Raw genomic sequence first — 12,216 nt, 5'->3', positions numbered from 1 at the left:
ACACACACACACACACACACACACACACACACACACACACACACACATTGAACAAAAAAAATAGCTCTTAAATAAACACTTGTTTTTCATGAGCTGAACTCAAAGATCTAAGAGTTCCAGAGTTTTGCACAACAGGTAGATATTAATCAGATATTAATGTGTGTAAATCTGTGTTAGTGAGCACTTCTCGTCCGTCCGCCTCACACATGTGCCTTAGGCTGGCCACAATCAAAGGCCACTCTGCAGTTTATAAACCAAAAGAAGACCAGTCAGTAACTGGTGTGAGCACCAGTTCAGCCGTGGCAGAATCCAACTCTCACCCTGAAGAGGCCTGACCTGCTGACGATGAACCAAACTTGAGCACTGCTTGTACAGGGACTGAGGGGCTCTTAGCAGAGCCCTATTCCTATACTCACGTGCACACCCCACAGAGCACCTCAAAGAACATGACCTAACACTTTCACCAAGTCCACAAAGCTCATGTAGACCGGATGGGCAAACTCTCATGACCCCTCGAGGACCCTAGTGAGGGTAAAGAGCTGGTCCAATGTTCCATGGCTGGGTTGGAACCCACATAGTTCTTTCTGAATCTGAGGTTTGACCATCGACTGGATTCTCTTCTCCAGTACCCCTGAATAGACCTGACAGGGAGACGAAGGAGAGGATGCCCCTATAATTGGAGCACCCCCCCCCAGTCCCCTGCTTTGAAGAGGGGACCCATCACCCCAGTCTACCAACCCAGTGGCACTGCCCCTGATGTCCACGTGATGTTTCAAACGTGTGAATCTCATCCACCCCTGGAGTCCTGCTGCCTCAGTGACCTCAGCCCTGTTATGGACAGACCAACACCACCACCCCAAGCTCCTCCATGAAAGGTGGGATTGAGAAGGTCCTTCCTCTGTGCAACAGCAGTACTGGTTGAGGTCACCAGCACCCCACCTCCACTTTACATAGTGTTGGTAAAATGCAGCTTTCCCTGCTTCAGCTCTGATGGTTTCAAATCTTCTTTGAGCCAGTTGAGAGTCTCTATCCAAGGCCTCACCCAACTCCTCCCACATCCAAGCTTTTGCCACAACAACCAGGGATGCAACCCACTCCGCCTGCAACACCTCTCAGCTAGAGGATTTATTTTAAAAGAATAAATAAATGATTGTGTTAGCTTAAACCTCCGGTAAATTTATGTGTGTTTGTAGTTTAATTGGAGAAAATTTGGTTTCTGGTTTGATCTGTAGTGTATTGGCTCACTCCTGAGAATTTTCACCTGAATGTCCAACCTGACAAGTGTCTAATACCTGTCCGCTATACGTGAGATATTAACTAATCAAAGCTAATCAAACGAGATATTAACTAATCAAAGCTAATCAAACGAGATATTAACTAATCAAAGCTAATCAAACGAGATATTAACTAATCAAAGCTAATCAAACAGCACAACTTACAAAAAATATCTAAAGGATTCATTTAGATCTTAATACAGGCAAGTTTTTAACTCCACCAGCTCCTAATGTTGGGTGTACAAGTCATATTAGTGGGTTCTGTGTTTCTGAGCAGAGGTCTCCAATCTGACCCAGAATTTGCTTCAGGGATTTGATCTCCCAACTGTCATTGGACCAGCTGGGCTTCTCCCAGGAGGAACTGGAGGAAATAACTGGGAAAAGGAAGCATTTTTCTCTCACTGCTGCTGCTACTGCCATCACATCCTGAAACAGACTGAACGTGTAGTTTTTAATTTGTTAACTCATCATTTAATTAATCAACTGATACGTGCTGTGCATTTTTAACCCTTTGAAATATTTTAGGTCCATTTTAATTAATTGCTTTAAACTTGACTCATCTTGTGCTGTCTTCTGCATGAAGCCAAAAGAAGATGAGCTTTATTATCTCCCATACTACTCTCTTCCTGTTTGGTTTCACTTTAACCTTTAACCTTTAACCTTCTACTTGTCTTCTTCCTCCCACTGCATTTCCACAGTGAATATTAAAATGAGACGCTGAAGCAGACCCACTTAACAACCAGAAATGATTCAAATGAGACAAGTGTGTCAGTCTTACAGATCATCACCACAAATGCACTCCTGTCCTTACAGGAACAAAGAATTTGTAATCCAGTGTAAAACGTTTGATGAAATTGACTCACTAGTCACTATAAGTTTATTTTGATCTTTGAGCGCAGGTGGCTTCGGCAAAATCATTAACTGAAAAACACTCCAGCAGTTAATAAGACATAATTAACTCTTTAAATCCCACAGAAGAATGAATGTTTAAAAATATATATGTATTAGGAATAATGTTAATCGTGTGAAAATGTGTGTTATGGCAGTTAGACAAAAGCTCCTCAAAGTATTTACCCTCGCTAAAAACAACAATGTAAACTAAAAAATAGAGATGTCCTGATCAGGATTTCTTTCTTCCTGATACAGTAGTCCCTCGTTTATCGGGGGTGATCCGTACCCTAAAGCCCCGCGATAAGTGAAAAACTGCAAAGTAGGAAGGCCCCTTTGTGTTAGCAGCACAACGGCTCAGTGGTTAGCACTGTTGCCTCACAGCAAGAAGGTCCTGGGTTCAATCCCCGGTTGGACTTGGGGTCTTTCTGTGTGGAGTTTGCATGTTCTTTTTGTGCTTGAGCGTATTTTCTCCAGGTACTCCAGTTTCCTCCCACAGATCAAAAACCAGTGGCGTCTGGTCAATAGAGGGTGCTAGGGCATCGCCTCACCACCCAAACCACTCCCATATTACACTGAAGACTTAAAAAATTTAAATTAAATAATAAATCTGCTGGCTTCCTTAGATAGAGAACTTTACTAATTGGCTTTTATGTGAATGTTTCTGTAAAGTGCCTTGAGACAACTTTGTTGTGATTTGGCGCTATATAAATAAACTGAATTGAATTGAATAAAATAAAAGCATTTCGAAATATTTTCACATTTTTTTTTTTAGTTGTGTAAGATAAATATTTTATATTTGATGAGTTAAGTTGTTTATTAAAAAAATGTTGTCTCTGATTGGTGACGTATTTCCGACTCTTGGGGGCGCAAGAATCTTTGCCCATAGACTCTCATTAAAAGTTGTACATGCGCAGTTAGCTCCTCTTCTTTACAAGAGATAGGAAGATTCTGGGCGCAGATCTCCTGCGCCCAGGTGCACGGTCGAACGCGAATGGTACCTATCATGCTTCCGGTCCCGGAACAGTTTTTTATTTTATTTTTTGCACCGGAACAGATCGTGCAGTGACACTCACAACCAGGTTGGCTATAGGTAGGCTTTAAGCCATTGAAAGCCCTTTATCTAATGCTTATTTGCAATTTCTGACTGATATGCCTCTCAACTATTAGATGTCTTTGTGAAAAAACCTGCAGATGACTGTATTGTAAATGTGGGAACTGGTGAGTTGGTTTCTTTGTTTGTTTGTTTCTGGAGCTAGCATGCTAGCACTAGCCTCCAGGTTATTGTATTGGGCTATGAGATAAATTAGTGCTGTATTGCTACATTTATTTGAATGTGCTTATAGAAAAAATAATTATCAAACATTAATACTTTTCTATACTAAATGTTACTGATTGTATTGTTCTACTATTTCCCAACACCTGCATTTGTATTGATCTGGATAATGAAAAATAAGCCTCTTGCAATAACTAACTAGCTCCTAGTGTTGTAACATTGAAGCATTTAAATTGAAGGTACATTGAGATGGTGAAATGCTATATGTGCTAAGGTGCAATATTAAGACCTTTAATATTAGGAATATTTAAGAGTACTCAAATAATGAACTTGAGTCTATTTATATTATGAACGTATTATTACTACAGTAATGATGATAAACATGTACATGTATTGCTTATATTTATGATGGTTTTTGAAATTGATAAAACCCAGGGTTGTTGATTATTGGGTCTGTTTCAAAAAGGCCAGGTTCCTGGCTATTGCTGAGGATAGAGAGCTAACCCTAGTCTTGAACCAGAAGAACAGCTGAATCCCCATAACTCCTTTCAGTGCTGTAGGAGCCACTTTTAGCCTTGCTGTGTGTGTGTATATCAGAGTCAGAGTCAAAGTTTCTTTATTTGTCATTTGCACCACCTGTGGTACAAGTGGTGGAAAGAAACTGTGTACACAGGGTCCCAGTTACATCCAACAAAAGTATAAAATGTAAAAGAAAAACAGTAATAAGATCTAAAATATGAACTAAGAAAAACTTTTAAAAGGGGGGCTGTGGATGAGTGGTTAGAGAAGTCGTCCAATGCGAGAGTTGGAGGCTCGATTCCACCAGCAGTCGCATGTGAAGTGTCCCTGGACAAGAAACTGAACAACTCATTGCCTCTGATGTGTGTCCCATCAGTGTTTAAATGTGATAAATTACTGATTAATATTTGTATCAACATAGTAGAGTGCTGTATGAATGGGTACATGATGCACAGATTGTCTTGTAAATCGCTTTGTGTATCTTGATCAGACAGAAAGGTGTTATATAAGTACAGTCCATTTACCATTTAAAAATATGCTAAGCACTAGTAGTACAAAAACAATACGCTAAACAGCAGCACAAACATGAGTCGGTGTGAACAGATGAGCATGAATGAACACAGCAACATGAAATAGATCAGCAGCAACATGAAACAGATCAGCAGCAACATGAAACAGAGCAGCAGCAGCATGAAACAGATCAGCAGCAACATGACGTGATTCTTCACAGGGATTATCCTGATTAGAGATTCATGAGTCTAACAGCCTCAGGGTAGAAGCTGTTCCTCAGTCTAGTGCAGGGGTGTCAAACCCACTTACAAAAGGGGGTCAAAATTAAAACTTTTTTCAAAGTAAGGGCCGGTTTCAGAATCTACATTAATTCAAGTTAGATACCCAACATCTTTTCTTGGTCGCAGATTACTCAAGAAGAATTTGATTGGTCTCATTTGACATTCTCTGTTGCACTTTTGACATCATAATAAAAGATTACTGAAAAAAATTAAAGTGATAAAAGTATTTTACATTTAAAATAACATCTTGGGGGCAAGATAAGATGCCGTCGAGGGCCACATTTAGCCCCCAGTCCTTGAGTTTGACATATATGGTCTAGTGGTACTACACGTAATGCTCCTCAACCTCCTGCCTGAGGGGAGCGGGGCAAAAAGAGTGTGTGCTGGGTGAGTGAGGTCCTTCATGATGCAGGTGGTTCTCTTCCTGCATCTGGAGGTGTAGATGTCTGTGATCAACGCCATAGAGAGAGCCAATGGAGAGAAGCTAAAACTGGAGAGACATGATCTCTACTACTAACTCCAATTAAGACTCTGGCAGCAGCATTTTGGATAAATTATTTTTTTAATGCAAGTTAGTGGGAGAGATCATATCTCTCCAGTTTTAGCTTCTCTCCATTGGCTCCCTGTCAAATCCAGAATAGAATTCAAAATCTTACTTCTAACCTACAAACCCCTCAACAACCTGGCTCCATCTTATATTACAGATCTTATTGTTCCATATTTTCCTAACAGAGCACTTTGCTCTCAGACTGCAGGTTTACTTGTGGTTCCTAGAATTTACAAAAACAGAATGGGAGGAAGATCTTTCAGTTATCAGGCTCCTCTCTTGTGGAACCAACTTCAAATCTCTGTCCGTGAGGCTGACACATTATCCAGTTTTAAAACTAGGCTTAAGACTTTCCTTTTTGCTAAGTCCTATAGTTAGGGTCGGCTTGGGTTTCCAGAGTCAGAGTCAGAGTTTCTTTATTGTCATTTGCACCTCATGTGGTACATGTGGTGGAGCGAAATTATGTACACAGGGTCCCAGTTACATCCAACAATAAAATGTATAAGAAAAACAGTAATAACATCTAAGATATGAACTAAGAAAAACATCAACTAAATATACACTAAGCACTCGTAACATAAAACATTGAACATCAGCACAAACATGAACATGAGTCTGTGTGAGCAGATGCGCACGCATGAACACATCAACATTGAAACAGATCAGCAGCAACATGAAACAGATCAGCAGCAACATGAAACAGATCAGCAGCAACATGATATGGTTTTTCACAGTGATTATTCTAGTTAGGGATTCATGAGTCCAACAGCCCCAGGGTAGAAGTTGCTCCTCAGTCCAGTGGCCCCACACCCAACGCTCCCCAACCTCCCTCCTGAGGGGAGTGGGGCAAAAAGTGTGTGCGCTGGGTGAGTGGGGTCCCCCACGATGCAGGCGGCCCTCCCCCCGCATCCGGAGGTGTAGATGTCTGTGACGGTGAGGAGGCTGATTCCGACAGACTTCAGTGCAGCCTCCACCACCCTCCGCAAAGCCCCCCTTTCCGCAGCCGTGCAGCCTCCATGCCACACGTTGATGCTGGAGCACAGGATGCCCCCCACTGCACACCTGCAGAAGGAGGCGAGGACCGAGCCTCCCAGACCAGCCCGCCCCAGCCGTCTGAGGAAGCAGAGTCCCTGATGAGCCCTCCCAACCAGGCCGGCGGTGCCGCCGCTCCAGCCGAGGCTGTCACCCACGTGCACACCCAAGCACCTGCAGCCGGAGACCACCTCCACCGCAGACCCTCCCATGTTCAGGGGGGCGTAGATGCCTTTGCTGTCCCTTAGCTATGCTGCTATAGGCTTAGACTGCTGGAGGACAAACTGACCACAATTTTCACTCTGCTACTGTCTTTACTTACTCTGCTCAACCTGTTTTGTATTTGTAATTTTTTTTCTATTCTTAACATGTGTTTTTTTTTTTTGTCTTTCAGATACACCTGGACCTACCATTCTATGTTCATCTGTCTCTCCTTCCTGTCCTCTCAACCAGCTGGTCAAAGCAGATGGCCACTTGTCCTGAGCCTGGTTCTGCTGGAGGTTTCTTCCTTTTAAAAGGGAGTTTTTCCTTTCCACTGTTGCCACTTTGCATGCTCAGGATGGGAGACTGAAATGAAGCCTAGATTCAACATGTCTGCTGGATTCCTTAGATAGAGAACTTTAATAATTGGCTTTTATGTGTGTGAATGCTTCTGTAAAGTGCCCTGAGACAACTTTGTTGTGATTTGGCGCTATATAAATAAACTGAATTGAATTGAATTAACTGAAGACGTTTTAAAGAAGTATTTAGACACCCAGATAATAAACCATTGCAGTAGTCCAGTCTAGACGTGACAAATGCATTGACCAGTTTTTCTGCATCATCTTTAGATCAGATGTTTCTAATGTTAGTGATATTACGCAGGTGGAAGAAGGTGGTTCTAGTAACATTTTTAATGTGGGGGATAAAAGACATGTCTTGATCAAAAATAACACCAAGTTTTTAACATTAGAACTGTAGGACAGATTAATGCTATCTAAGGAGGGAGAAAGACTGAAAAATTAATTCCTAAATTGCTCAGGTCCAAAAACCAAAACCTCAGTCTTGTCTGTTCAACAGGAGAAAATTAAGGGTCATCCAGGTTTTTATGTCTTTAAGACATGCTTGTAGTCTAAGTAGCTGATAGGATTCATTGGGTTTATGACATGAACCAGATTTAGGGATTCGAACCAGATCACAGACAACAGGAAGGTTTAATAGATTTATTGATAAACAGCTTCTGGTGGAGGTCTGAGTCCTTGGGCCAGCACAATCTGAAGAGACAGGAAGGTTAGTGAATTGGAGTTCAACGGCTTTGGTTTGATTGTTCAGTTTATAACCACCAACCTTCGTAAGCAGGTGACGGAGGATTTCCGTAGAGTTGGATTGCGTGATGTCACTGTTGGAGAAGGTGAGCTGGTTTTGAGGCAGAGCTGAGCTAGAAGCAGTTAGGAGGAAGCTCCAAAAGACAGGTCCAGGGAGACAGGCGAGGGTCATGCACAGATGATCAGAAATCCGAAACCAGACTTGAATCGTGATCCGGTAGACGTGGTCATTGTAGACAAGGCAGAGGTCGTTACCATAAGCAGAGTAGACAATCCAAAGCAATCAGGGGATGGTCAAGATGGGTAATCCGTAAGACAGGCATGAAGTCAGAACCAGGAAGACAAACAAAACTGTGGCATGGACGCTGGATATTTACGCACTGTGAGGCTTTCAATAATCTGGCACTGAGCAGTGTGACTGTGGGGTTTAAATACAGGTGACAACAGGAGAGCTGCATGAGGGCTGATTGTGGTGACTCAGCTGAGTGGTCATGGTTACAAGATCAGACTGAGATGCAGGTTGACAGGAACTGAGATGAAACAAACATGAACAGGAACTATGGCAGGCAAAGCAGAAAACGTGACATAGCCCCACTCCTAAGGTCCGGCTCCTGACCAGTGAAGGCTGGAGCCCCATCGATGAGTCGGGCAGGAGGTGGGGGCCCGGACGAGGGCCCAAAACGTGATGACAACAGGGGTTTGATCTTGGAAACGTGGAAGGTTGGGTGAACTTTGAGTGACCGAGGTAGTTTAAGGCGTACTGCCACAGGGTTGATTATTTTGGCTATGGGAAATGGACCAACAAAGCGGGGTGCCAATTTTCGTGACTCCACCCTTAGAGGAAGGTCTTTGGTTGAGAGCCAGACCTTCTGGCCCTCCTGGTAGCGTGGATTCTGGGAGCAATGTCGGTTGGCACCCCTTATGTAAACAGCTGATGTCTTGAGGAGAGCTCTCCTCACTCTCTTTCAGGTCCGCTGGCACCTAAGAGCTGCTCTGTGGGCAGATGGGACCTGAGCTTCTCTCCCCTGAATAGAGAACACTGGTGGTTGAAAACCATAAACAGTGTAAAAGGGGGACAGACCTGAAGCAGCTGAGGGATGGGTGTTGATGGCATGTTCCACCCATGGAAGGTTTGCTGCCCATCTAGTAGGGTCCCCGTCACACAGAAGACAAAGTTTTGAGGGTGGAAACCTGAAGAGAGGCTCACAGAGATACCAAGAAAATTACAAAACTCTTTCCAAAAACGTGAAACGAACTGGGGGCCACGGTCAGACACAATATCAGAAGGGAGTCCATGAAGACGAAAGATCTCTTTAACCATAATCTCCCCTAGTTCTTTGGAAGATGGAACTTTTTTCAAGGGCACCAGGTGGACCATTTTAGAGAAACGGTCCACAATAGTTAAAATGACTGTGTTGCCTGAGGACAGAGGGAGGCCTGTGATAAAGTCAATTCAATTCAATTTAGTTTATTTATATAGTGCCAAATCACAACAAAGTTGCCTCGGCGCACTTTACAGGAACATTCACATACATAAAAGCCAATTAGTAAAGTTCTCTATCTAAGGAATCCAGCAGACAAGTTGAATCTTGGCTTCGTTGCAGTCTCCCATCCTGTAAGTCCATAGCTATATGGGACCAGGGACGAGAAGGAATAGGAAGGGGGCATAGAAGACCAGCAGGTGACAGTCTAGAGGTCTTAGCCTGGCAACATTGGCGACAGGAAGATACAAAGTCCTTAACATCTCTAACCAAGTCCCTCGTCTTGGTTAAACCAGGGTGACAAAAAAGGCGAAACTGGTGACAAAGTTTGAGTACCTTTTGTACATGAGAAGCAGGGATGAACATCTGGTTCTTAGGGCAGTCTGGTGGAGGTGGTTGGACCTAATTAGTTTGTCTGATCTCCTCCTTCAGCCGTGTGATGGAGAGTCGCACCTTGCTGGTTAAGATGAACTCTACCTCTTTTTTGGGTGTGCAACCCTCATGTTCCATGATACGAGAGAGAGCATCTGGTTTGCCATTCCTGGATCCAGGTCTGTAAGACAAAGTGAAGTCGAAACGGCAGAAAAACAAGGCCCACCTAGCCTGTCTGGGCTAATCACCTCATCAGTACATAACTGTGACTCTATATAGAACCGGTATGCACACCTTCACTTTACTAAGTCTCTCAGGTTTATACTTTATATTGCACTATTGTTTACTCTGGCCTTGCACATCCATTATCTACCTCTCATCATGTTATTGTCTTCAGTCAGCGTCCCTTTGTCTCCTGTTAGTCACTATTGAGCACGTTGCATCAGAGGTCCTGCTGCTGTTCACTTTTATATTTTTTTTTATATAACTAGTTGTGTTAGTTTATTTTTGCTAATGTTGTTGTTTGCTGCAACTTGAGTAGGAGTGTAACGCAATTTCAATTTCTATGTATGTCCTGTACATATGCAGAATTGACAATAAAATCAATCAATCAATCAATCAATCAAGTCTTCTGGCAGTCTTTAAATACTCTAGGTTCTTCTGATCGGTCCAAGCCTGAAAGGGTCTCCTGGCACCCTCCAACCAATGTCTCCACTCCATGAGTGCCAGTTTAACTGCCAGAAGTTCACGTTCAACCCACATCATAGTTACACTCTGCAGGAGACAGACTCTTAGAAAAAAAGGCACAGGGATGAGTTTTACCCTCAGCATTGCTTTGACTGAGATCAGCCCCAACCCCTGTGCTAGAAGCATCAACTTCTACAATAAAATGGTGTTCTGGGTCTAGCGAATGCAAGATTGGCGCTGAAGAAAACAGTTTCTTAAGTGTGTTGAAGGCATGATTAGCTTGCTCGTTCCAACAAAAACTAGTCTTAGATGAGGTGAGGGTGTGAAGAAGAGCGGAGATCTGGCTATAGCCTTTAATGAATTTATGGTAAAAGTTTGCAAACCCTAAGAATCTCTGTAATTGTTTCTTATCCTTGGGTGTAGGCCAGTCCAGTACTGCCGAAATTTTGCTAATGTCCATTGTTATTTTGTTAGGAGAAATAACAAAACCCAGGAATGAGGTAGATGATTGGTGGAATTCACATTTTTCAGCTTTGACAAACAGATTGTTTTGCAACAGTCTTAACAGTACAGCTCTAACATGTTTCTTGTGAGAGTTTATGTCTTTGGAAAAAATGAGAATGCTGTCTAAATAAATAAACACAAATTGATTAACTATGTCTCTAAGGACATCATTAACCAAGGCCTAGAAAACAGCTGGTGTGTTAGTGAGTCCAAAGGGCATGACTAGATACTCATAGTGTCCGGTAGGGGTATTGAAGGCAGTTTTCCACTCATCCCCCTCTTTAATGCAAACCAGGTGGTAAGCATTTCTTAAATCAAGTTTAGTAAAAACAGTAGATCCTTAGATGAGATCGAAAGCAGATGTCATGAGAGGTAAGGGGTACTTGTTCTTCTTAACCGTAATCTTGTTTAGTCTCCGATAATCAATACAAGGATGGAGTGACCCATCCTTCTTGCCCACAAAGAAAAAACCAGCCCCAGCAGGAGATGCTGAAGGTCGGATAATGCCAGCTTGGAGTGATTCGTAAATGTATTTCTGCATGGCTTGACTCTCTGGCTCAGATAAGGAATACAGACCGCCTTTAGGCAGTGTGGTACCAGGTAACAGCTCAATGGAACAATCATATGGTCTGTGGGCAGGCAGAGAAGTAGCTTTAATCTTATTAAACACGTCCTTGAAGTTGTGATAATCAACTGGCACCTTAGAGAGATCTGGGTACGTCTCCTCAATTTTGTCAGGAGTTACAGTAGGTGACACCACATTAAACAAACATGTTGATAGACATTCCTCTGACCAACCCACAATTCCCCTCTCCCTCCAGTTGATGTGAGGGTTATGTTTGCCAAGCCATGTGGCACCAAGAATAACTGGTAATTGAGGAGAGTTGATAACAAAGAACTTTATTATTTCCTGGTGGTTGCCACTGAGTTTTAATGAAACGGGCACAGTTTCAAGATAGGTGTCATGAAGTGAATGTCCATACAAAGCCAAGATCTTATGGGGTTTGGTGGTTTGAACCAATTCTATGCCCACAATTTTAGCGAACTTATGGTCAATAAACTCTGTGTCAGCTCCAGAATCGATGAAAGCAGAAAGAGATACGGGTTTCTCACCATGTACTTTGATCTCAGCGGGTAGAGTAAATGAAGAGATCATAGGAAGTCTGGTCTGACTCAATAGGGTCCTTCTCTTTCCAACAGAGTCGGGTCTCTTTAATGTACACTTTGCCACAGAGTGTCCTTCCTTCCCACAGTAGAAACAAAAGTGGTTCCTTCTCCTCCTCTCCCTCTCTGCTGGAGTGAGCTGACTTCTACCCAACTGCATGGGTTCCTCAGGAGGTTGCTGTGAAGAGGGGGTAATAGACGGAATATTTATGGAGGTGGTGTGGTTGCCTCTTGACTCACCCCAAGGTTAAACTGCTCCCTCAGCTCTGATCCCTCTTTGTAGATGTCTCTCCCAAAGACGTTGATTGACCCGGGTTGCCAGGTCCTCTAGTGACTTGAGGGACTTGGGGTATTCCTTTGTTGCCAATTCGTCCTGT

Source organism: Nematolebias whitei, chromosome 13, assembly GCF_014905685.2.
Source record: "Nematolebias whitei isolate Nwh7 chromosome 13, NemWhi1, whole genome shotgun sequence".
NCBI lineage: Eukaryota > Metazoa > Chordata > Actinopteri > Cyprinodontiformes > Rivulidae > Nematolebias > Nematolebias whitei.
The sequence above is the reverse complement of the archived record's forward strand: the minus strand, read 5'-3'. Positions refer to the sequence as shown.